Source organism: Condylura cristata, unplaced genomic scaffold (assembly GCF_000260355.1).
Source record: "Condylura cristata isolate star-nosed mole 26May11 unplaced genomic scaffold, ConCri1.0 scaffold00033, whole genome shotgun sequence".
Taxonomy (NCBI): Eukaryota; Metazoa; Chordata; class Mammalia; order Eulipotyphla; family Talpidae; genus Condylura; species Condylura cristata.
Window position 1 is genome coordinate 8,193,699 of NW_004567134.1, and position 27,691 is coordinate 8,221,389.

A 27,691-nucleotide genomic window follows, 5' to 3' on the forward strand; every position below is an offset into this window, starting at 1 on the left:
ACTTAAAATAACCTTTAGATAATGATTTTTATTTACCCTTGTTAGAACTAAAAATGTAAAAATAATAACCTATCTCTGTTACATGTAAATGTCAATCCAATCAAAAGGTGACTGAAAATTAATGACTTTATTTAAAAAAAAACAGTTCTTAAAATTTAAGATTGGATCTATTTTTTTGTTAAAAGATTTTATATAAATTATAAGAATGACTTAATTATAAAATTCATAAAGATAATTTAAATTCAGAATATTTAATTTAAGATAATTTAACCTCAAATATATAATTATGACTAGTTATGACTTTGAACTATATAGAATTTGAAGCAAGTCATATAACCTTTTTAGATAATTTTCATAATTAGGTGAGAACAAGGCATGATGGATCTCCATTTCATTTTCTTGCTAATATTTGCAATTTAATACTACAGTTAATCCTTAATTGCTGAGAGTTATCTATACTATGGATACCATTTCTTCTTTAATAACAATATGTAATACATTTTAGAGGTAAACTAAGAAAGAAATGTTAGATTAAAAGTTTAAAAAAAAAATCTTACTACAGTGTCTGTGTGACTGAATGTGCGTGCACGCCCATGTGGTACAAAGGGAGAATAAACTTTTTGGTGGATGCAGGGCTTATGGGAAGAGAATAGTTTCTTAAACCTGGAAACGTAAGATTCCCGATAGGTGTACCTGCAATGAAGGCGTTAGGTCCTGGTCTCAGTTAGAAGGGTGTTTTCACCCTGAGTGTGTGAAGGAGGAATGTAACGTGGTGTGCTTTCCATTTGAGTTTTAGTGACATTGTGGAGCAGGAAAGAATTAATGCAGTTATTTTAAAATAATTCAGTGTAAAGGAAAACTGAGGATTATTATTTGCACTTTTGGATTGCATTTCCAGATCCCCATTAATAGTAATTTTATTGTCAATTGGGACACAAGGTTTCAGGAGTGTTTTGGTGGGAAAGTTTGTGAGTCTCTATTTTCAATGTTAATATTCTGATACCAGTATTTTAATCACTATAGTTTTCGCTAGTAAGCTCAAATCCTTTTTTAACAGATAGACATGAGCTGCAAGTCTTTATTTTCCCCCAGTTTTAAGAATTTTGCAAATGATTATGGTGAAGAATTTTGACTGTGACTTATTTTAATGTATGAAATGAACTCTTCGCATTTTGCTTTCACAACATTCATTTTTATATTAATTTTCAGTGTCGCTTGACTTTAATTTGCTTTCTTATTCGCTTTCATGTTTCAAGCAGGGGTTAGGGTGTACCAGTGAAAAGCTTAAATTATGCGACCATTTTTAAACATGGGTGTGTGTATGAATGCTGGTATGATTTTAAAGCCTGCCGTTTTTTGACCACAAAGAAGAAATGAAACATCTAAGAAGAATATATGCAGAAGTAGTTATAATTTTCCTTAAAAACTGAAAAAGGTACCATGGAATATTTTACCATCTTTCTTATTCTTTGTATCAGAATGTTTTGGTGGTTAGTTAAACATGATGTGTGCTGGACAAATTTTAAATTATAAGGCCAGATATTCTCACCATCTGGCCATGTGTCTAGGTGAAATAATTCATTTAAAATAAATTAAGTTTTATCATAACTTTCCAACTTGGATACAGCTTTATTCTAAACCACCAAGTTAAGATGTCTTATGTTGTGTATCTACTCAGACATTCCTATTGAACTAACACAGTATGGAATGGTTTGGAGAAAATTTTCTCTAACTTTAAGACTTTGCCCTGAACTTTTGATTCTTCATGTTTACATCTGGATGACAATCTTTGACTTGTTCAACTTTTACTTTCACCCGACTTTTGTCACTCACCTGATTTTTAAATCTCGCTGGCATATCCTTAGAGGTAGCAACACATGAGCCTCAGATTCAAAAAGCAATTAACATTTTAAAATTTTGCTTAATTGAATTTGGTGTTAGTGAATCAAATGGGTTAGTGTATCATCATTTCATTTAGTTTATTTGCTATGTATACGTAGTACATGTCCTTTCAATTTTATGTGATGAGGAATGATGCTAAGAAGTTGATTAGATTTTGGAAATCTTTTTACACTATTACTTTCACTTTACATACTTTTTCTTGTTTATTGTTGATACTCTTCATCATGTTCTTTTACCTTCTGAAAATATAACCATTATATCTATTGTATAAAACCAATATCCTCTGAGGTTATACTTCAGTTAGATGTGTGTCAAATATTTGAAAAACCAGTGAACATTTCAGACGTTAATGATTCCTTCTTAGGCAGTAACATGAACTACAAACCGTTGAGGATTATGTTCTGTGAGAATAATCCCTTCTAGCCTTATGTCTCTTGATTTGACAGGGTCAGTTCATACCTTTAATGCTTTCATATTTGCAGAAAGAATTTGACATCCAAATTAAAAAATATATATATACCTGAGGTTTATTTTTTATTTATTTATTTATTTTTTTTAAAGATTTATTTATTTATTTGTACAGAACTGGGTTACAGGCCAGAGATGCGGAGGGTGAGAGAATTCACCAGAGACAGAGCGGGGAGCAGAACAGGCAGATAGACGAAGTACACTGCTGAGGGGAGCAGCGGGCAGGCCAGGAGAGGTCTGCCTCGCCATGTGGTCACCTCCGGGGCAGGCGGGAATCGAACTCATGCAGAAGTGGCTTTAGCTTCTCAGTGCAGTGCCTTAACCCGCTGCGCCACCAGGGAGGGCCAGAGGTTTATTTTTTTAAAGTTAGTGATTCTGAGAAAGTTAATCATAACTTTAGTGAAATAAACAAAGGATACACATTTTTAAAAATTAGATAATTTTATAGCAGCTTAGGTTTCCAAAAAAAATTAAGCACAAAGAGGTCCTCCCTGGTGGCACAGTGGTTTAAAGCACAGCATTAAGAAGCTAAAGCCACTTCCGCATGAGTTCCATTCCCGGCAGCCCCGGAGGTGACCACATGGCGCGGCAGACCTCTCCTGACCCGCCCGCTGCTCCCCTCAGCAGTGTACTTCGTTGATCTGCCTGTTCTGCTCCCCACTCTTGTCTATGGTGAAGCCTCTCACCCTCCACATCTCTGGCCTGTACCCCAGTTCTGTATGAATAAATAAATAAATCTTAAAAAAAAAAAATTAAGCACAAAGAACAGGAGTTCCCACATACCACTTCTCTCAAGGAGAAATAATTAATCCACAGTGTTCACTGTAATCCTAAACCAAGTTGTGCCCAATGTATCAAATACTTATTACAAAGTTCTTATATCTGTGGGAAAGTAGGTAGTTTGGTTTCGACTATTTATGACTTTATATGAGTATTACACTGTGGGTAGATAAAAACTTAAATAAATGGTAAGTGAATGCATATTTTTGAGGTCAGTTGTGTTTTAACTTTTTGTGGTGTCCTAACTGGATTGTTGTGTACTCAAATTGTAACAGTTAAATGACCTCATGCGTCGTTTTTTCAGGGATTTCAAGTTTCTCAAATTGAGGATAACATTGTATATCAGACATTCATTTTGTTCTTCAAAGTTTTGTTTCTAGGTCTGAAATCCGCCAATTGTAACAGCTTGTGTGTCAGCGCCTGTAGATGAAGCTCCTGTGTCAGTGTTCTTAGTACACTAAAAACTTCTAGAAACTTCACATAGTTGACTACTAATAATGTCCACTAACTGATGTTAATTGTGGAATTATAAAACATTTTCACTAGTGAATATGCTGTCTGTAATAATTAAGGTTACTCTTTTTGTTCTACCCTGCAGAAAATTTCCAGACTTGGTGAAAATAGGAAAACTGTCAGAGAGGCTGGAGCACTATTAGACTGTAAGTATTGCTTTGAAAAAGAAGTGTGAATTAAGAATATTTTAGGTATCCAATTGTTTGAGGAAAATATGTTAGGCAAAGATATTATAAGTAACATAAAGGAAGATATGTTATAATCATATTAATAATTTATGAGATCTAATCCTATGATGCAGTCTTTTAAAAATTGAAAATGCTTTCTTATGTATTGAGGTGAAGATTTTACCAATAGCATTGAAAAATATTTCTAATTCTAACAAGGATTGATCTAGTTTATGTACATTGCTTATTTAAAACTATCAGAATCCAGAAAATCATTGTAGTTTTGTAGGTTTGTGATTTGTTTGGGTGACTTATTGTTTAGGTTATTTTGCAGAATTATTTATTTGCTGATTTATTTATGTATTTCATTATTTATTTATTTGATTATTTAGTAAATTATTTATCTGATGAATTATTAATATATCTTCATGACATGCTTTAAATTATTTATAACTTAATTTTGAGTTTATTGCTTTTAGACGCTGCATTGTTACTGACTAGTTTTGATTTTTTTCTTTGTGGTTCTTTAAAATTAAAGTATTAGCTCTAAGGCAAAAGTATATTCATTGCAGTGGTCATGAGTATTTTTTTTTCTTTTAGTAATTTATAGTAGAGATAAAATTTCATTTGTGCTTTGGATAGCTCTGAACTCACCGACTTAGGGTCACTGGAGGTGTGTGGTGTGCAGTCATTGTAGACTCACTTACAAATGAATGACACCACCTATCTCTAAACTGAGATTGAGCATGCTAACCTCAGTCCATGTTATCCTTTGTACCTCTAAAAGGCAGGTTTGTATTTCTTACTTGCTTTCGAGTAAATAATGGGGTGTTGGTTAATTATTTTGTTATTTAGGAAAGTTCAGAGAAATAAAGTCCAGTGTAGACAAAGATCTCTAAGGCATAAAATTGTCTGATGTGTCCTTTATTTTCCTAAATCCCCTACTAGATGTGTCTTTAAAAATAGCATGCAATTTACATAGATTTTTATATCAGTTATAATGACATTTATTCCCTATCATAGTTGCTATGGAAAGTTTTATACTCTATTTAATGAACTAAAGTGGACAGAGGTCTTTACAAATGCAAGCTATAATTTCTCTGATCTGAGCCAATAATTCTCCTATGTAGTTTCTATTTTCAGTCAGATAAGGTATTTCTTCTGACTACTTCATAAGGCAGGGCAGTTGTTAGGGCTCTTTTGCTGAGTGGGTTTAATGACTAGGTCAAAATAGTTGTTTGGGTAAATGAGTGCCACGTGCACAACATGGTCTTCTGTGTTTGCTCTCAGTGAGTGAATTACCATGCACTTCACAGTTTTTACACTTCGGGGAGAAGGAATATTGTACACTTCAAGTTCGGATACTCTAGAAATACATGAAAATGGCCTCTGCAGTCAGGTTTTACTATAGTTGTAAATTATGCATATGTATACCCAAATTTCTTATTTTGAAATATGGAATATATGAATGTTTAATTGGGATAGTGCTTCAGTATCTTCATATGCTTGCATTTAAGGAAATGGTTTCCTTTGATTTATATACATGGATTAAAATATGTGTACTGTGCATATCCGTGACTCTTCTGTTGTGGAGATGAACAACCACAGACTCTGTGAGCTATGGAATTTTATTTAAAATGTGCTTCAGTATGCCAGTGGTGACTTCCTTAGAAGAAAAAAGCTGCTGCTTCAAAGTTGAATAAAGCTCTGTTATATTAGTTGTCGTGATAAAATGCCTAGCCCACACTATTAACACGTATTGGTGGGTGGCTAGCTGTGTCATGTAGATGATCTTTCATTGGAAGATAAGCAGTTTGCCTGCTCACCCATACAGACACATGTGAAATTTTCTGGTCACGTCAAACTAATTTTTTAGGACTTGTGTTTTTCAAAAAATATTAATGGAAATTATCATAATACTAGCTGACATTTATTGCGTACTGCACAAGCACAGTGTTCATATCTTTTATAGAGATTATTTGTTATTCACAGTGAGGTAAGTACTATTGTATCTTTGTTTTACAAATGAGGAAACAGAGATTTAGAGGCATTAAATAACTTGCTCATTACCACACAGCTGACCAAAAGAGATGATACTGGGATTAAGACTCATTTACACTGACTCTCAAGGGTCTGTCTTAGCTATTAGGTTTGTATATTTAGATGGTATAATGTAGTTTTTAAACAATTGTTTTAATTTTTTTAAGACTAGTTATCTATAATAGATTTATTCTGTTAAATATATTCACTTTGCATTCTACTCGGTCACCTTTTTTTAAACAGGCAGTACTTAAACTTCTTGTATTTTGTGGTTTGATTCTTCTTAAAATCTTGTGTGGCCAATCAGAATTACATACAGAAGAATTTATGTCTCAGGGAGATTGTATGTTTGTCTGGTGGATGTCCTGTGTACAGATCAGATCTTTTGAATTTAAAGTTTAAGATCATTTCCAGGTTTCTGTTTTTTTGAATCTGATGTCCTTATAAAACTAATGGTGTTATCAGGGTCAGATAAAAACACTGTGAAACGAGTGATTAAGTTTCTGATGTGTAAGTTTCATAAAGATGGTTCCAAATGTATTGATACTATTAAATTATAGTTTTTAATACACAGATAAGTGTTTTAACTTAAAAAAATACAAAAAAGTAACCAATTATAATTTTAAATACTTAAATGTAATTATTTAGAACATTGTTGGGAGCCTCAGAGAGACAGGGAGAAAAGAAAAGTTTGTGTGAATTTGGTGTGAGATAAGAGAAACCTTTTTAATCCTGTTTGCGACCTAAGGACAAAGGGAGACCTCTGTCCTCTGTCTGAATCACACAAAGCACGTCAGAAAGCAGGACTTAGATTAGACAGCAGCCGAGTCTATGTGATATTGTTATGAGTGTCAAAAGTAACTGCATTTGTATGAATGACAAGGGGTAGTATGTATCATTCAAAGTTTGAAGTTAGGAAAAATTTTCAAGTAAATAATTCATGTTGTATCATAAAATTCTCAGTCTATGACGTAGGTAAAATGAAATACTGGAATTGCAAGGCTGGCCAATACTCTTGTCTTCCTCGTCAGGACAGTTTGAGAGTAAAAAAGGGTATGCTGCTGGTCCTGCAGATATAAACGGAGACTTTGCATACGGGGGCCAGTGGTCATGCTAGGAATACCCAGCCATCATATTAGTGCTATTTAAGAGAATCTTAGTGCAAAGGTGAAATTTAAATCTAAAAAGTTTTATGATAAAACGAGCTTCTACTATGGCCATACTTTGTGTTTTTTGTTTGTTTTGTTAGCCAACCAAGGCAGTTTGTGCCTGATTTTTATGAGACGTGACTTTGATGTTATTACAGCTTTTGGAATCTTATTTTCCAGGTGAGAGTGAAGGGGTTTTACTTCTGGAAACAGGAAGCTAAGTGTGACAAAGTTTAGAACTACTAGGTTCTACTAAATTTGTCTTCATATACATCATAGAAAATTTTCAATCGAAATTGAAGGTGTATTAGACCTTGTATTGAAAATTAACCTTATTGTTATACATGTAGAATTTGTAATTTTATTTTATTTTTACATTTTAGGATATGTTTATTGGGAAAAGGAGAAAAAGGGAGGCAGTCGTGGGTGGGCAGGAGGAGCTGCTGCTGCTGCTTTGCAAAGGAGGCAGAATTTATAATTTTATGTTGGATAATCCAGTGGTCTTTTTTTTCCCTTTAAAAATCATGTTACATGTTATTAATAATGTGGCCATTCTCACTAAACAGTTTTGAAAACAAACAAACCTGTGTTGCTTTGGTGAAATTCTGTGTGGGAATAATAGGACTCCCTAAAAAAAGAGTTGTGTAAAGTTTTTATGTGTGTGTGTTTGTATAGTTTTCTTTTTAATTCCATCTGACCTGTAGTTATCTAATATGGTGTATTAAAGTCATACTTGGGTAATTGATTTAAACTATCTAGTTATTTTTGTGTGTATAGTAGATGACTTGTTAAGTTGAAGTGGGTGACCTGTTGGTATATTTTCATTTGTGCTTTAAAAAGAAACATTCTTATGCAGTAGTTCTTACTCATTCATATGTGTAATACGAGAACTTTTCTTGTTCAAAAAGGACTATTATGCCTGGTAACAAAGGTAAGGACTTCTATATATTTTGCTTCAAATTTGTCACAGTGTGAAGCACTTTGTGAAATATTCCTGTAATCTTAAGAGGAATCCCGGAGTTTATGTGTGGGCTTTGAAGGGGCTCCTTTATAATAAAAGTACAGCCAAAGGTCATGTTAAGCATGAGGTTTTTTCACGTCTTGTGCATGTTGTAGATAGCATGTGAGGTCATTTGGGCCCCTGAACTGACGTTGAGAAAGCCACCAAGTTTGCTTTCATGAAATTGTCTCAGGTCTCTTTCTCCCTACCTCTCATGGGATGGAAAATTCAGCGTGAGTATTTGACTAAGTAGAGCCTTCTTAAATTTAGAATTTGCAGAATGAAAAGGGACCCTCTAATAATGCAAAGATTCCTTTAGATATGAACTAAAATTAATATATAAGAACCTATAATCATGCTGAATATTATACTGAGTAAATACATCAACTTAGTATTGACCACCATAATACCGATGTTACTAACCTAAACAATAGCAATCAAACAGCATAACAACCACAAAAACAAACAGAAAATAAAAATCACACAGATGAAAAGATATATAATCATGGCATATTTATACATCTACGATCTATTGAGTAGATTTTGTTTTTAGACTTTAACTTGGCTAGATAAAAGATTGAATATTAACAAAGGTCATCTATAGGAAAACTTATTTCAAAAGCATATATGAAAGAACATACATATATTCTTAAGTGGTTATCACATCTTTGTAAGTCATCCTCAACACATACTACCAAAAAACAGAGGCTGAAAAAACAGTGTTTGGAAGAGGGTAAAATTGGCATGTTGTATGATTTTTATTATTATAATTGCTATAAATGTTGATTTCTGTTATTGAGACACATTTTTTCTTTTTTTTTTTTTTTGGTTGTTTCCCCCATCATGCATGGTCTGCTTTTTACTGTAAAAGTAATGATTTCCAATCAAGGGTGGCACCCCCATATGTGAGAGTTTGGAACTCACTTGATAACGATGTCATGTAGAGTGTGTCATCTGAAAAGTAACAACCACTGTCTTGGGGTTTCCCTTCGATTTCACAGACATCTTTGGCACTTACGTCAGACACTTCCTCTGGTATTATTGTGGTTACTATTTCTCTAGTCGCTGTTTTCATTCATAGTTATGCTGTGATATGTTACCTCAATCTAGAAGAAGGTTAAAGACTTGCTATCCTTAGAGGCTGGATAGCTTTGCTCTGTTCTTTATCTATGGGTCCCAACTCATCTTTCCCGCCTTAATTTACAGCATCATTATCTAAAATGTCTTTATTTTTCTCTGACTTGTTGGCAAATAGTTTAGTTGGGTATAAATTTCTAGAAAGACTTTATAATTCTGAAGCCTTTGCTTCACAACATTGTGTTGCCACTGAGAAACCTATTGCCTTTTTGCTCCTTAAAAATGCCCCTTTTCTACTGTGTGTGACCTGTTTTTATGATTCTGGAAAGTTTTAGAACCTTTAATCTCTGAAATTTTATGATGACATATCTTGGAATTGGTTCAATTCATTACTTTTATTAATCGTCAGAGGAACCATTTGTTCTGGACACAAATTTCCTTCTTTTGGGGAAGTTTACCTTGAAATATTTCCCCCCAGCCCTGTTCTCTGTTAAGTTTTTTTTTCCTCAGTTCTCTTCATTGGACATTTGCTGCCAGGAGAGTAGAGGTGGGCTGTGTGAAGCTGAGTGTTGCCTATTGTGGGCACAGTGGTTTTCTTCTCTCAATTTTCTTCCCTTAAAAGTTTCTACTTCTGATACCTTATTTCTGTATTTTCTAAAAAATCGTGATTTCTTTGGGACTTCAGGAGAGAAAGAGGAAATAAGTTCATGTTGTTAATTTGTGCTAGATTAGATATTTTATGCACTGGCTACTTTTTTCCTTTTCTCCTGCCTAACATCCTGCTGATGTAACTCTTGAAGTCTTTCCCTGATTAACCAGCATAACAGCTTTAGTTTACTGACTGTCTTTGACATAAAGGCAAGAATTGTGTTCTTCTTACCAATGTCTAATCAACATATTGTTTATTAAATAAATGAAAACATAAGATAGAAAAATGAGTTAGATAGTAAATAGCAATGGGACAGTTTTCTTAGAAAAATTATAGCTACTTTAATTTTATTCATTTAGCGTCTGAAACATAAACAATGAAAAATTTCTTTAGTAAAGTATTAATATTGTTTTTGTGCTGTGGTAATCAAATGTCTATATTGTAGCTAAATTAAAAAGTAATTATGAGATGTCAACATAAAGGAGTATCTTTCTTGATGCATTTAATGAAGAGTTAAGCTACAAGACATTTAAAAAACAGATAAATATGCATAGTTTCATATGTTATGGAGGCTATACAACAAAATCATAGAAAAGAAACAAGATTGGAAAAAAATATATTTTTTTCTTTTAGTATGGCCATTCTAATTATTGCAAGTAGTAAAATTGAAAAATTCTCCAAAAGCACGATGTATTTGTTATTTGAAATATTACCATATGCACAGAAAGGAAAACATTAGCACATTATTTTGTTAGAAGATCTTTGTCATTATCTTGAGTTCAAATTTTACCATCAGGATTACCTTTTGTCTCTTTCTGGGATGTTTACCTAATATCATACTGCTGTATTTGTTTTTTTAATTTTAGGTTAAAAAATATTGAATAACTATGCTTTACAACACTGTATGATAGAGATATATAGTATCATACTTCTTCAGATGTATGTTACTCTTTCCCACCCACCATGAATTTAATTTTAATAGGTGAAAGTGTTTTACTTAAAAGTATTTCCACTGGTGATTCACAGTTTTATATAAATGAAAACAAATCATTAAGATATATTTTGAGTACATAAGAGAACCTGATCGGTCTGAAGGGAAATTGAAGAGATACTCACTTTTGAGGAGGTATCTTCTCAAAAGGCTTTTTCTCTTAATAAGATGTGTATGCATATACAGAGTGGCAAGTAGTAAGGTCAGTGGAATAAGAATTGTTTCAAAAGAATCAGTGAATATGGCCCAGACAGAATTTATAGCAATTTAGTTCTCCTAAGTAGAATATTTACTTATTTTTCAGTCATATCTTAGGCATGTTGAAGATAAAGGCAACAAAAGTAGTAATTTGTTTTCAATTTTATGTTTAATATATATCTATAACTATAAGTTAGCAACCTGCTCCTGCTATTTCTACAGTATGGCAATTTATATCCTTGAGTTTGCTTCCTTATTAAGAGTGTCCTTAAAATTAGGGGTGTCCTTAAAATTACATAGACTTAATTTGGGGATATTATATTTTTCATGTTTTAACTCATTTACAAACTATTACAGTGTTTCCATAAAATCTTTCAGTTTCAGAAATGAAGGATTTTGCACCAAAAAAAAAAAAAGTAAGTGGTAGTTTTTGCTTTGTGGTAATTCTTGGTTTCGAAAGTATGATTTAAATTCTTTTTTAAAAATTGCTCATGTGTTTTTAATTAAATCTAACATTTTTTTCAGGAGTAGTTTCAAGATAAGGTTTCTTTTTTTTTTTTCCCCATTCAAATAAACTCATTTTTTTCCTATTTCAAGATCCTGTAATTCATTTGCAGTTTCATTAATGCATTTTCTGAATTTCACAGTAACACCATCTCTATCACTCCATCTCCCACACTTCCTCTATCTCCTTATCTTTCATTTTGGTCCCACTTCATACATCAGGTTACACTGTGAACTGAGCTCACACAAACAACTTCATGAAAAGCTTAAATTAAGTGTAGAAAGGTTTACAGAGGAAAGAAATATAATTATATTATTGTATAAACTTTTAAGATGTTTTGTAGAAAGCTAGAACTGCTTAACAGATGTGATTGCTTCATTGTTTCAAATTTATGCCAATCAGAGTTGATAGGGTTTGATCACACTCTAGCAGATTTATGAGATAAATTACAATATTGCATGACACGCTTCAGATAGAAAACATCAATATAAGTTGAATATGATTTCATGTTTAAGATAACAAGCTAGTAATTTTTAAATCAGATTGTGTTACTTTGAGAGAGTATTTCTTACTTTTGTGAAAAATTAAGTGTCTTTGGTATTTTCTTCATCGTGACAAAAAGTGTATTCAACTTTTGTGTTAGTATGCAAATGTGATGCAAGTGGGAGGTAGGTTGTTTCTATTTCGCTATGAGATGAAGTGTCCAGTTTTCAAAAGTCAGTAAAATGATGGGACTGAATTTAAAAGAAATTTGATGGCAGAAAATTTTAATACAAGATAAAAAGCTTGTCATTGTGAAATTGCATTTCTTTAGAGTAAGCTTTCATTAACTACATCTAAAGGTTTGCTAGAAAATTTCTTATTTTTTTTTAAAACAAGTAGATGCTTAAAACCTCACGTAAACAAGGAAATGAAAAAGAGCAATTTTACTGATGAAGTGACCCGTTCCCCCAGGAAAGTTATAGCCAACGAATGGGAGTCAGATTCTCAGGCCTGTTTGTTCAACAACAAATGACAGAACCAGTTATTAAAAAGCTCTTGTGAAGAATGGTTTTCACTTCATTTAGGAAGCCTACATGGTAAAATTCCTCAGTTCACTTTTGAAATAAAGCCTGTGCTTCTTCAGAACTTGATTTGAAATTGTTCCTTAGTCAAAATGTTTATAAAAAGAGAGTAGCGTTTCTAATTTTTTCAGACTGGAGTTTTTAATTTTTAGAATGTGGAGACAAGCCAAACCAGTGATTTTTAAGAAGGTAGAGTCTTGTTTTAGGTAAGGATATTATAAAATATTTTTGAATTTTTTGGGAAGAAAATTACTGACATCATGTCTAGATTGAACATATTTTAGAAATATTTTAAGTATTCACAAAACTGTAGTGGATAAATAGAACAGACAGCAATCCTATCAAGAATGGTATGTTAACATTTGCCATATGCATTTTTAAAAGTGATTTTGAAGTCCTTCCTTTATCAGAGATAATCACCTTCTTGAGATTGGTCGATGTCTTTCCTGTCTGTTTATAGGCTTCCGGTATCTCTTTGTTCATTAACATTTAGAGTTCTTATTAGCTGAAACACTCAGTTACTTGTTATGCAGTTTACTTTTTATCCCTTTACTCAGCATCGTGGACTGTTCCTTGCTTCTGTTTTTACTGAAAACAGAACTGTTTATTATTTTGAACTGTTCTCTAATATTCTGTAATAGGTTAATATCACTACCACAGTTTGTGTAGATTTTCCCTTGGTTTAGATGTCCAAAAATCAGGACTCTCTGTACAGACTTCTTCTTCTTATTAATGTGGCAGCAGGGACTCCTTACAGCAGCACGTCCAGGTTCTGGTACAGGGTGCCATGTGAGGTCGTTTGGTGCCCGGTGAGCTGTGTGTTGCTGTCTCTTGCTGAAGGTCCTGCTATTAACAGGCAATTGCAAAAAATCTTGGCAGCCAAACTTGTCATTAACATCTTTTAAAAATAATATGTCTTTCATTATATTAGCCAGTTTTTATATTTTTGCTTTATTGCCACCTGTGGGGGACTCGGAGAAGTTTAGGACCTTTAATAGACACGGAGGTTACTGTACTGGAGCAACTAGAAAACAGGGACACTAGCTCAGTGCCCTGCTGAGACATGGTTCTTGTTTAATGTGAACAATAGGAGTTTGTGGCTGGGTGATTACACAGTTGTTAAAGATAATAGCAGTGAAATATTTGATATTTAAAATTATACACTCTTATTTGGGGCCATTGTGGATTATTTTTTGAGTTTGCAAATCTTTCATTGCATTGTAATTTGAAATTTATATTATGCTTTTCATTCGTCAGGTTTATTTTGAATGTATTTATTTTGGTAGAAGTCATATATTTAAAATTACACTTACACATATTTTACACACTAAAGATTTGATTGTGATATACTCAAATTATTGAAGAGAAAGCTGTCAATTTGTGGAATTCTTTGACAGTGTGCCCAACAGCTTGAAATTGCTACATAGAATTCCAGATATTAGAATATATTAATGTTATTAACTCTTTCACTGAAAGTCTTCCTGAAATAAAAATGTTTCAGTAAATTGCTAGGTCTTGCATATCAGTAGGTTCAGAAAGCTGAAAAATGTTTATGCTGGGTAATAAACAGATGCTCCTCTAACAGTGCAATACATTATGTACCAAAAGTGATCTCTGTTTTAATCATAGATGCTGATTTAATGAGACAAAACTAGCTTACATCAAAAATGGATTTAGGATGTGATTTTTCTGCATTCTGTGTTTTTTCTGCATAATTAATAGACATACCTTTTACACATCATTGTCAATTTTTTTTGGAGTTTTTATTTCTTTGATTCTTTGTATTTATGTTCCTTGTTGAATTCTGGGAGTGTCTAATATTCTCACGAACCCCTTTAAAATAGTTACTAATATATTTTAAAGAAGATGCTTGTGTTGTCTCTTTTTTGCATGGAAAAAATCTCTTATTTGTTCATGTCTCAAAATTTCTGCCTTTTTTGAAGGAAGATTGTGGGTTTCTTTTTTTTTTTTTTTTTTTTTAAACTTGGAAAATATTTGGGGGAGACAGCCAGTTAGTAAACTGGCCATTTGAGATGGCTACACTTGAGGCTTCAAGTCTCCCTGGCCCTCCGGCTGCCCTCAGCAGACTCACCTGCACCTTGCTCATCTATGGGAGAGCCCTTCCCCAGTCTCCGCTTTTGTTTCCTCTTCCCTGGATTTTATTCACTCAAACTCAGCTGCAGTTGCTGACTTGGAACCTTTAAATTTTGTGTATCTGGGCTGTACGTCTTGATTGACAAACTTGCCTTTACCAATGGTCAGGTAATTCTATATTTGGAGAAATATTCAGATTGTGTGTTTTATTCCAATGAACCTAGCAGAGTTAAATGTAGTTTAGATGCATAGGGAAGAATTAATGATTGGGAGATACAGAGTTGGTAAATTATTTATTCTGGCCCCGAGGAAGCTGAAAAGCTGAGTGAAAGACTAATAAATCATTTGTGGTAGTGCTGGTTGTCACTTCCAATTATTTTAGACGGCTTTGTGATCAACGGCAGCACCTGCTAGATACCCACACACTTTCCCTTGATGCGGACTGGCGTATTCAGTCGATTATCAGAGGCAAGTTTGTGTAAAGTTTATTTAGGCTCGAAAGGAAATTATTCTTTTTCAGTCACTTTTGTTGCTTTTCAGCACTATGAAAAGATTTCTGTGACATGGCAGGGAATCTGGAATACACATGTCATTTTAGCCAGGAAAGGTGTCTTCTCTGTTAAATACTTTGGAGAACTGTGCTTGTTTATTGTTTCCAGACTAATCTAAAACTACTACCCCTCAGATGATTAGTAGTGCTAAAGATCAAAGCATCTTTTTGACACTGTTTGGTAGAGAACCACTGCTATTGTTTGACCAGAGCTTTTGCATCCTGCTTAACTTTTTCTGGGTGAAGTTTTGATTTGAGTATCCCTTAAAGGTACTGAGGTTCCTTCCTGGTCCTAACCCCAGCAGCTGAGATCCTTACGGCCATGGAAGACTGGAAAGAAGGCTGAGCCCAGACTGATCTGGTCCTAGTGGTCATAAAGTAGGGCTCCTCTAAAGCTCCTTGGAAATAAATTTATGCACATCATACGGAATGAGCCTGCTGCATGCTTGGAATGATGACCCGCTCTTTTGCTTCCATCCTGGTTTACTAATTATTTATGCTCAGGTACTAAACAAACGTGAGGTTTATTTATATAGCAGAGTATCTTTGTTTTCATTGAGATTTTCAGCTTTAACATGAAAATGTGTGGGATGTTTGAGAGGACTTTTAAGGCTATGTACAAAGAAATAATTGTGATAATGTCCTACAATCATCCAGTCATATTTTTACTAACTTATTTCTTTTCATAAACATTTACTAAGTTCTTCAGTGCTTGCAAGCTCCCTGGGACCAAGAACAATAGCTACTACTATTACAAACCACAACTGTTTTAAGACCTAGCATGTACTCTCTGTTCTAAGCATTTTGCATATCTAAACACATTTTAATAAGAATCAATTGCATGTTTCTTTGGCATCTGTAGGTGGAGGGAAATGTTTATCTTTATGATAAACTTTAATTCCATTTCAGAACTTAAGTCCAAATAGTGTAATAATAACAACCTTTGACAGTCTGCTGCTGGATAAACAGTGGAGGGTAGGGAGGATACCAGGCGACTAGGAACTTGGGCACCTGAACCTCTTCCAGAGGTGGGCCCCAGTTGCTGTTTATGTTGTTTGTTTTGAGAGAAATTAGAAATGTAGGTTTTTATTTGAAATGTCCCAATTTTTAAATCGTGGCAGTTTGTACTGGATGAATTGTTTGTCTACTGGGTGTCTCTCACAGGTGCTCACTGATAACTTAGCATGTTGCCTCTGATAGAATTTGCTTCTGCTTATGTCAAAACAGTTTTCAATTGAACGCTAGTAGAACCTATGAAGCAGTATTGATAGGTTTATATCAGTAAAAGTTCGCCCATTGGATGACTAGGTGAAACAGGGTAACATGTAGATTTCTTATATATTTCATGAAATACCGCAGATGCATTGAGTTGAGCTTGAGTTTCAAGTTATCATGGGCTGCTACTAATTTAAATATAGTCTATAGCAAAGAGCATACATGGAAAGAACAAAAAATAATTAGATTTGTTGCTATAGAAAAACTAGTAACTTTGTTAAAACTTAATATTGTGCCTCTGGTAATAAATCATTTTTCTTTTCCCCACTCATACATATTATCATGCTATGAATCTTGTGGAAATTTAAGATAAATACAGTTTTTCATTGAAATGTCTACCAACTTACAGGTAAAACTTTAAAAAGTCAATGTTGTGACTTTTAACAGAATTTAACAGTTAATTAAAGACCTCTATTTATGTGGAGTATTACCCCAGTGGCAAATTTGTAGTGAAAGGGAAGCTATGATAATCATTGATTTTTTGTTGTTGTGGCTTTATCACATGCTCTTAGGTCATTTACAACATAGACTAAATACCTGCATAGACAGTGTCAGCATCATTTCACAAATGTTTAAAAAAAAATTCAGACTATTCAGTTGTTAGAGCTTTTTTCCACAACTTAGACATAAAATAATAATTGTTGCAAATTCACTGTTTCAGAATTTTTCACAGATTTTCTTAATGGACCATCAAAGTTTATCTTCTAAGGAAAGCTGTTGCATCCAAAATTTATAACTATTTTTTGAATAAGTCAATTAAACGCCTTCTTTGTATAGAGTTGTTGAAACTTTGCTGTGTGTATAGCTTAGCAATTGTAAGAAAACTTATCATGAGTGTATATATTAGAAAGGGTAATTTTTGCATTTCTCTAAAGTATCCTTTGAAGGGAAGAACTTAGAAGACAATACTTCTAAAAGCATGGCAATGCTGGGAAAGATGAACTAGGATGGGTTCTAGTTAGCTTTGTTTCTGGCAGCACTTCGACTATACAATTGGAAGGTATCTTTGGATAAGCTATGTGGAAACTTTTCAAGTTGGAAGATTTCAGCTGGAGTGTCTAAAGGGTCACTTAAAAAAAACTCTCTATATTAAAATAAAATGTGTCCGAGCTTTAAAGAAAAGATCTCAGAGTTTGCAGATGATCCTAAAATTGGAGCTAGAGGAAATAATGAGGAACAATGCAATCAGATTCAAAAAGATTTGGATTGTTTAGGTGATTGGGCCAGCAGATGGCAAATGCAGTTCAGTGTAGACAAATGTAAAATAATTATCTTAGGAACAAAGAACCAATCATACAGCACACTGATCAGGAAAAAATTTGTGGGTTATTGTAGGAAAACCATTGAAACAGTTAACCCGGTGCACAGCTGCAGCAAAAAAGGCAAGCAAGAAACCAAATTAGCAGACGGTTAGAATATAAAGCAAGAGGCAATACTTATAGTGTATTAAGAAACTTGCTAGACCCCATCTAAATTACTCAGTCTAGTATTGGTTGATAGAACCACTTTAGAAGGAGTAAATTTTCCCTGAAAAAAATGGACTAGAAACTGTAACAAGCAATTGTAGTAAATGTTAGAGGTTTGAACTATTTTTTGAATGAACTTTCAATTTGTGAACTTTCATAGATAAGGGCAGACGCTGAGTCAAAGTGTAGGCACTTCAGTTTGCCCACTATCAAAAGTTGGCCATTGTAGAAGACTTGTTTCAGTTATTTGGAGCCCCACTAAACCCCCTTTCTGGCTTAGAGAGGAAGATGCCCTTTCAATGCTAGAGGAGCCTAAGGGCTGTATGAGGTCCCTCTGCATCTTGAGACTTGCTCCTTGGCAATTGCTGATAGGGAGAACCTGAGAGCTGCCAGACATGCCCCTTCTAGGCCCGTGACTCTTGATGCGGTGATAATGTCACAGGCTTCATTTAGGTCCTGTGGTGACAGGACCTCATATTTGCTTACCTTGGTCCCTGCCCCAGTCTCATTCTCCAATCTTTAAGTTGTTTGAGCTATCATTTCTCAACTAATCAATTCATTGTTGACTTAGAGTAACCAGGACGTGTCCTCTGTTTCTAGTCCAGAGCCCTAGCTGGACTATGCAGTGGTGTTACCGTGGTTGTGTTCTGCTCCCTCAGCCTTATCATTGCTCATTTTGCTCATTTTGGGGTACTTGAATGTGTTTCCTTTGTTTGGAATGGTATCTTGGAATGGTATCTTATTATAAATCAGTTTTTGAAAGAAGAGAAAAAAGCTGGAATACAAACCTTTCTGAGTTGAAGAGGAGCAAGAATTTATACTAATAGTAACAGCCTTTAAAACTCTTTTATAAAGCTTAACTTTACCCATGTGATTTTGTCCAAAATGGTGTTTGGTAGGAATCTTGTTTCAAGAAGCGTATATTTCTCTAAAATTCCCTCTCTCTTTAATTTGGAGGAGGCTTAATATATGATTTTCTTAGTCTCACATGAGTCATAAGCGATATGCTCAGGAATCCAAGGATTTTTGCCTTTATTTTACTGAAAAATTCTGAGTATTTGTTGAGTAAGATATTTTCAAAAATTTGATATGTGCATTAGGAATATGGGTTATATTTTAAATTTGTAGTGACTTGCTTGGCTAATTTTTAGAATTGCTTTTTTTTTTTTTAATAGAAGCAGTGTTTTAAATAGTGGTTAGATTTTCTGTTCATCACATATGTCATACTGACTTATCATGAACCTATTAGCCCATCATATGAACATTTGAGGCCCAGCAATATCAGAGTAAAGGGAAAGGAAATAATAGAAGTTACTTTTTTTGAGGGGGGGGTGGTATGCAGGATTATTCCCTGGAAACATACTGAAATAATCAAGCATTTGTCTTTGAGACTCATCCTTCTTAAAAGTGAAATGAACGCTTCCATGGAAAGATGTCCTTCTGTCCATTAAACATACACCTGCAAGTTGCCCGTTCTCTTTTTGGATCTGATGTCCTGGGTATACAAGGGTATCCCAGACTTGCCCCGCCTTCTAAAGTAAGAATACCTTGATTCAGATTTGACACAAAACCCCACCCCATCCGACAGCTCTCCGGCATGGTCTTGATAATGAGCTGTGTGAGGAGGGAACACTGTGCGACTCAAATACTTCAATCATCTGTATGAATATTTGATCACCCTCTACTTTCTGAGCTGTTCTTTTTCAAGAAGAGAATATTTGATGCTTTCAAATTTTGGTGAGTATGTCTCAGTGAAGGAAAAATGTTCATCTAACATTCAGGAAAATGTCTTTTTTTTTTTTTTTGATCACTTAGGACTACCTTTATATGTATATATTTATAATAAAATCAGTATACTTGGAAAAATTAATTACTTTAAGTATGTGAGGGTGATGGGTTGTTGAGTTTTGCATTCTAACCTTCAAGTGGTCTTGAGAGCTTTGTAAAGTGTACTTTTCCCTGCCTTTTGTACATGTGGTAAAAGAGATGTTTGGGGCACAGGCCTGAAACACTCAGCAGATGAGTACATGCTGTGTGCGGTCGGGTCTTGTGCTACTCTCTCCTGGTGGCACAGGAGGTACAGCTAGCCTGGACGCTTCTGTTGTCCCTGGCAGCTGAGTGAGCTGCACTGGCTGCTTTTAACACTCACAGCCTTATGCAGGGACCTGATACTCTTGGCTATTTCTGTCAGTTGTGTGAGTTCATGCCTTCCCTTTCACAGAGGGTGCATACCGTAGGAAAAAGGTCTGTGGCTAATGTGGCTAATGTCTTCTTTGTATCCTCCTGCTGGGTGTTGAGGGACTGCTTTTTACTTGCCAACAAGCTTGTTTGGAGACATTTTAGAACGCCCGTGTCTCTAGGTAGCTTCACTTTCTAGTGTGGTTCAGTTTTGATTGTCTTTCAGTCTGCTCGCTTCCCTCTCTACCTTCCTCCCTCCATTTATTCTTTCCGTGTGTGTACGCGCTAATTAAAGTAATTTCTTTCTCATAGAAAATGTGTTAGAAAATTCTGTGTGAAATGCAACTTCTCAGCTTATTCTAAAATAGTGGGTTATTGATTATTGATTAGGAGAGATTAAATGTTTAAAAATGTGTTTATGTAAAAGTTATATGTATATATATATACATATACACACATATATATACACACACATCTATTACTTTTTAGAAATGTAACACTATGTTGTGGATGGGAAATATATTCACACCATCTCTCTTAATAGTTACTTAACTATTAAGATATTAAGGTATAAAGATAATACTAACTATTTGTTCTGTTCTTTGGATGTATCCTAATTTATTAATGGGTTCCCACTGATGACTATTTGGGTCATTAGAAATTTTTGCTATTATATACATTGTATTATAGTCAGAATACTTTTGAAACTGTTTGCATATGTCACTCATTGCTTTGATAGAATAAATTCTGGAGGTGAAATTACTAAGACAAAATCTTTGTTTTGCAAATAGTTTTGGAGAATTCTGTGTTTTTTTCCCTCATGACAGCAGCAGGTATTAATACGTAAAAGGAAACATCTTTGCTCTTTTAATAGGAGAAAAGTAGAATTTTAATGTTGCTGATTTTTCATACTTACTTGAATACCAAATTATTCATCAAGATTGACCCTCTGGTATATTAGTGGCATGTTTTTCTGTAGTCATTAAATTTTTTTATTTAATCAAGTGTCTTGTTTTACATAAAAATTTTTGTTTTTAGTGTTTAAAATTTTTAATATAAAATTTAAATCAATATAAGATTTTTAAATATTAGTTTTGGGGCATTTGTTCTGTATTTCCAGCTTACTAGCCTTGGGGATATTGAGGTACATACAAACTCATAATCAGGATTATAAAAAGAAAAGAACACTGTCTGCCAGCTGCTTATGACCGTGAGTCTTAACTTCTGTTTTTGTAAAGTAGATAGTGGTCTGGTATAATGCTGTTTATTTTGTTGTTTTTCCATGAGCCCATAGAAAGAAAATATTAACTTAGTGCGCATATATGCAATTCACACGAATATACAGATGTGTGTGTACATACACATACATGCGTTCTACATTTTTTGTATGTCATGCCATACCTAGCATGCAATGCCAGATTATTAAAAAAAAAAAAAATCAAAACCCAAAAAACAAATTGCTGTGTGCAACTTACTAAGTTGCTTTCATTACCCACAAAGGGGTGTTAGTCACAGCTTGTGAAACACTCGGCTAGTGAATTAGACTCTCAAAAGCCTTCTAGGGCTGACCCTGTAACAGATGTAAATACCTTGCCACTTCAGCTAATCATAAGGCCTAGGTCCTATTCTAAAGCATTTAACAAAACTTGCTACAGCAACAGACATTTTCAGGAGGAATTCAGTCAGCTAGTTTGGACTCTCAGCCTAGTCTAGAGGGGGAAAAAAAAAGACATAATATGAAAGCTCATTACCTTGTCAGATTGCTGTAAAATGTCTTAAAACATTTCACATTCAGGCCATGTACTGCACACCACACCTTGAGCAGCACTGACCTACACGCTGTTCTTTGCATACTTTCTAGTAACTTCCTACCCTAAAATTCAGTTGCTCAGTGACAACTTCTAAACATGAAAATTAAGAGATAAAATGATAAAATAAATGTCTGCACTCACTTTTTCTGATTAAAAAAAAATAAGAGATGCTTTTAGGATTTAAGAAAGAGAAACATGAACGAGATTATTCCAGTTACTTAGGCTAGGTCTCTGGAGGCACATGAAAGGCTTTTTTGTCTTTTCCAGTTAGGCAAAGGTGATGACACAATACCCTGGGAAGTGGCTGATGAATGGCCAATCAAAAGTCACACAGGAAAGAAGGGCAGGATCATGGAAAAAAGCAATTTGGATACCTACTGCACTTGTGTACCTTTACGTGTGTGTGCGGACATGAAATTATTTTTATGTGTCTGATTTCCTAGTTTTGGGGGCAAGATATAGACCTTTACAAGAGAGATTCTGTGATGTACAGCCATTAAGGCTCACTGTGGTGACTGGGGTAATTGTAATGGAACCATGGAGCCATTAGGCTCCAGATGGAACTTTAATCTGGCTTCTGATTGAGCCAAGTGTCCTTGTAAAGTCTCTAAGCATCTGTTTTGGAAATATATGTGACATTATTCAAAATTTGTACAAATTAAGCCACCCTTGGGTTATACTTCAATTTTTCTTTATTGAGAAATGTATTGTAAACAGTTTTGTGCAATCAAATAGCCTATTCCCATTATTTATTTGCCTCTTAACTGGTCTTTTATATTTTTGTGATTGAACTCTTAATGAATTTGAAAAAGCTTACATTATGCATTAAATTTATAATTTGTTTATAAAAGTGTGAGTTTCCTACTTTTAAATAGTTTTCACATAGGGAGACCCTAATTGAAAATGCTTACAATTATGGCGATTTCACCTTTGAATCTGCCTTATTCCAGAGTGAAGTTTATTTTCACCGATAATGGAAATCCTAGCAGTGGGGCCAGCCGGAGGGCTGGGTCTCCAAGTGTGTGAACAGGGAACCAGCTTCGCTATCCGTCTCTCTCTGTTTGTCTTCAGACGTTTCTGAAGACTACGGGTTGGCTGCCAGTCAGCAACTGCAGCAGCAAGAAAGAGCAGTCATTTTTCTCCTTAGACTAAAAGTTCTTTCCTTCAGTTTTATTGGCTTAGTTTAGACCTCATGTTCATATGATTTTAATTAATATTCTCCTGTTTATGAACACAGAAATTAAAACTATATTGTGGGGAGAAATATTTTACAGTCCCTTTGGCTTTTCTTGCTAAGTAGAGACTAGAAAAATTGCTTATTTTGTATATTGCCTGAATCAGGTGAAGTGTAAGGAAGTAGCATTTTTAAATGTTAGTGACATTTTTGTCCAGAAAATGTCCTCTTTTATCATTTCTATTTGTACTTTCCCCCAAAGAAGGCTAAGTATCCCCAGAGCTCACCCTGCTTAGATAGCTAGGTTGTCTTTTCTTTTTTTAATTGTAATATAATTTGTATGCAGCACAGTTTTTAGTTAAGTTTAATATTTGAGAATGAGTACTGGAAATGAAGTTATAAATTCTTGGAAGAGAGCATCTTATTCAGGACTTAAGTTAGGGAATATTGAAAATACTGGTGTATTAGAGAAAATTCCTCAGGGAATACTGGAGCAAATGTAGATTTTAGGTGTTCACCCCTACTTTGTAGGAAATTCTGTAGCATTTCCACAAGCATGAAAAGCTGTGCTTAAATTTCTTTCCCTCTTTAATGTGTCAAAAATACATTATTCCTAATATTACTAATTTCAGTTTTGTGATAAAATGATCAGAGATAGTTTTAAGCTGTAACTAAAGAATTGGATAAGTAACTAATAGAATAAATAAGGAACCTTTCTATTTCTTTAAGAGCTTAAAAAGCAAAGCATTTTAAATGACTTCCTTACCTTTACCACTCCATCTATTATAATAGGGCTTGTGTATTTTCTGTGATGTGTCTGTCTGGACTCAGCCCTCTACACTGATTTGGACCCTCTTAGCTCTTATTTTGCACAACCTAATTTCTATGCTGGAAGATACACATGACACATATTTTTCTTCACTTTGCTTTTTTTTTTTCTTTCTAAATTTACTAGACTAGTATGGCACCCTTCCATGTGAGCACATCGCTCTTTTCATTTTATTCCCAGAGCTTTATAGTAGCCAAAGTATGATTGTAGTGGATAGCTTGTCAGTATAGTTTTTGTGATGGTAAACCTCATGCTGTTGTTGAAAGTTCACTTCCCTCCTCTACACAGGTTCCTTTCCAGGCAGAGAACATGTGCTTCTCAAGGAGGAGCAAGTCGGATTGATACATGGGCTTTTAACAGTTTGTCCCTAAATCTTGATATACTTTATTGGTGGAATATCTCTTGACATAAGAGCTATGACTACTTCAGATATTAGAGGTGACCAAAGTTTGTAAACTCCTACTGCTTTGACTTTGTTCTTAAAAAATCCATACATTTATAGGTTAGTTATATTTGTGTTTAGATTTACCTATAAGGAGAGAATGTACTAGTGATATTACTACACAGGTTCCAAATCTGTGACACAAATATTTGTAGTGCTTTGTAATTTATTTCTCAGAGACACGAGTAAAGTCTCCATCTTGACTGTGATTAATCTGTGTTTACCTCTGAATCCTGATTCTATTCTTGAATGTTCTGTAAGAATCTACAGTGTTTGTGGCCAAGGACAGATCTGGAGCCCCTGAATTCCTCAGGCTAATGACTACCTTCTCGTGACACCATTTTCAGAGCTGCTCGTCCCTCACCATGACAGCCACCTCATCTCAACACTGTGGTGAGCCCAGGTGCTTGAGCTGCTCCCCCACTTGAACTTGCATTTTATTGGGTTTCGGAAAAGTCTTGATATATTTTTTTCTGTTTTTTAGGCAAAAATACATCATGACTTTTCCAACAGCCCAGCATATGCATATAGCTGTATGTTTGATGGTAACTAAAGTATTCACTTCATCCTTTTTCTGGTGAAATATTAAGTGAAAGAATATGAAAACATTTGGCATACAATTTATACTCAGGAAAAAAGGGAAATATTTGACACGTTCTGACATTAACTCCTAGAAAGTAGGGTCTTGATTTGGGTTCATTTCTTCTTTATTTTGGGGTATGTTTACAAGGGCTTTCTGTGTCATTCACTCAGAGTTAAGAGGTAAGTGTGCAGTAGGCTGAAGAGTAGGCATTCATAGAAATCTGGGAACAGGCGTAGTTTGAAGATCACAGAGAGCAGTTTAAGTTATACTCTGACAAAACCTTTCAAGTGACTTTAGTTTTACTCTGCCATTTTTTGTATGGCTGTACACAGTGGTTTCTGTCACGTGTCACTTTAATTCTCCTTCTTACATTCTGCTCACAACTAAGGCAGAAGGCTAGATTTTTGCAGGTATCTTTCGTTCAAATTGTTCCAGAGGCACCAAGAATGTGAAACAGCCAATCCTTTCGAGCCAGTGGAGGAAGGTGCTGAATCAGTGATGAGCTTCTGCCTGAACCCACCACTGCCCACCACCTTCCCCCCACCCCCCACCCAAGATTCAGTTTCAGTCAGTCAAGGTTCAGTTGCTGCCAATATGGTAGGTATAACCTGGGCACCAGGCCACCCAGGCTGGGTCAGGGCACCCTCTTTCAGTTGGGACTGTTATATTTACTGTAAAGTATGTTGTCTGAATGCTGTCTAGGGGAAGGCTGTACAAATTAAAATGTGTTTGTAATCTATAGGTTTTGTAACTGTATTGCAACAGTACAGTGCTTTGTTTTAATTTTCCCCTTTGACTGTGTTTTAATTTTGGGTTTGTCTTTTGCAACGTCAGTATTCGTTTTACTATTGCTTAACCTGATTTCTAAAAGTTAACTATACTGACTTGAGGTGGCTTCCCTTTACCCCAAATGAATGTGTCCATTTCGCAGATGCAAATGCCTTAACTCTTGCCATTAGAATAACCCATTACTTGTGATTGACTGAATTCATTTCAACATTTCCTTTATATGTTTTCTCATGATGAAAATTTAAGTTGTTTGCTAGACCTCTTCCTTTCCTTACTCCCTTCTTCCTTTTTTTACTTTTTATCTCCAATAATTTTAGTCTTTTTGTTTTCAAATATTTTCAGTCTTCATCAAACGTCCCCTGATGATGTTAACATCTTATATATAACCATAGCACAATTTTTAAAATTTAAGATGTTAACATCAGTCTAATACTAGTAACTAAGTTACTGATTTTTTTTTATTATTTTATAACAGTTTATTTTTACATCATTTTGAACATTTTTTTTTTCCATCTCAATTGTAATCCCCGCGGGTTTCTAAGTTACTGATTTTTATCCCGGTTTCGCCAGTGGGCTATTTAGAACCCACAGTGCTTTCAGTTGTTATGTCTCTTTAACCTTCTACTTGTGACAGGCCTTTGTCTTGTGTTGTCTTTCATGCCATGACGACTGTAAAGAGCTCTGGTCAGTTCTGTTGTGGAATATTTCTCAGTGGGAGCTTGTCTGAGTTTTCTAAAACTCAGAGCATGCTTACTCGGCAGCATGAGCCTCCTGAAGAAAACTGTTTGTTACGCCATTGAAGCAGCTGCTCTCTTTTTTATTTAATTTTTAAATTCAGGTGAGAGTCACTTACAGGTAACTGTTTTAAAGTGAATGATTCAGTCACATTTTCTAGCTCCAAACCATTTTCTTCACCCCAAAAGGAAATGTAACTGTAAGAATCAGTTGCTCCCAGTTTCCCCCTTGTCTGAATCCTTCTCAACAAGTCTGTCTTCAGTCTCTATGGATTTCCTGACTTTGATATTCCATATAAATGCAATCACATATTATTATTTTTGTTCCTTTCACTTAGCGTAATTTTCTTCAAGGCTACCTGCATCTTAACATTTATCATTACTCTTTTGTTTTTATAAAAGCTGAATACTATTGTATGTATATATAATTGTATAGACATGATAAACGTAAATGATATGTTTGATTGTTCATCCATTAGTGGACAGTTTTTTTTTTTTTTTTAACTCTTGCATCCACATGAATAGTGCTCCTATGTGCATACATGTATTTATGGAATTAATGGCACTGGATAGTTCTAATAAACTTTCTTAGTCAGATACTCTTTAATTTTTCTGGCTTTCTTTTGATTGAATGCATCTAATTTTGTCATAGAATAACAAAGTACACAAAACTCAGAGCAGAAAATATTCGTTACATTTTACATGTCAGAGTGAGTTATGTTTTGAAAACTGGAAGTATTTGTCATTCTGATTAAGCTATTTTTTTCCCCCTGGATTTGATTGTTGACAGACTTTACTTATTTTCCCCATTTATAATGATAACAAGATACAGTATAAGGGTCCATGAATTTATTATATTTTATATATTATTAGTTGATATTGTATTGCCTTGTCCTTATTTTGGACAGTTTATGTCACCACACATGGCACAACTTACTAATTTAAAGAAACATCTAATATCCCGAGGAACAGCATAAGGGTGCCTTTTATGCTTTTATTTTTTTCCATTTCAGATTTGAGACTTTTTTGTATACTTTTGAACCTCTCTTGCAATAATTTATTTTAACATGATAAATATAATGTAATACTGATTTAAAAAAATGTTTTAAGATTTATTTATTTATGTATACAGAACTAGGGTACAGGCCAGAGGCTCAGGGGCGGTGAGAGGATTCACCAGATACAGAGTGGGGAGCAGAACAGGCAGATCGACGAAGTACACTGCTGAGGGGAGCAGCGGGCGGGTCAGGAGAGGTCTGCCAGC

The 27,691-nt window shown here is 34.5% G+C and overlaps 1 protein-coding gene across 3 annotated transcripts in view; it reads left to right on the forward strand.

Annotated features, from left to right (window-relative positions):
* The window catches only part of TBC1D5 (TBC1 domain family, member 5), a 365,130-nt gene that overhangs the window by 19,090 nt on the left and 318,349 nt on the right, over nucleotides 1-27,691 (forward strand). For all 3 annotated transcript variants that reach the window (XM_012732149.1, XM_004692291.2, XM_012732150.1), the window contains exon 2: nucleotides 3,749-3,809. The gene's annotated coding sequence lies outside the window, so the exon portion shown is untranslated. The remainder of the gene's footprint in view (nucleotides 1-3,748; nucleotides 3,810-27,691) is intronic.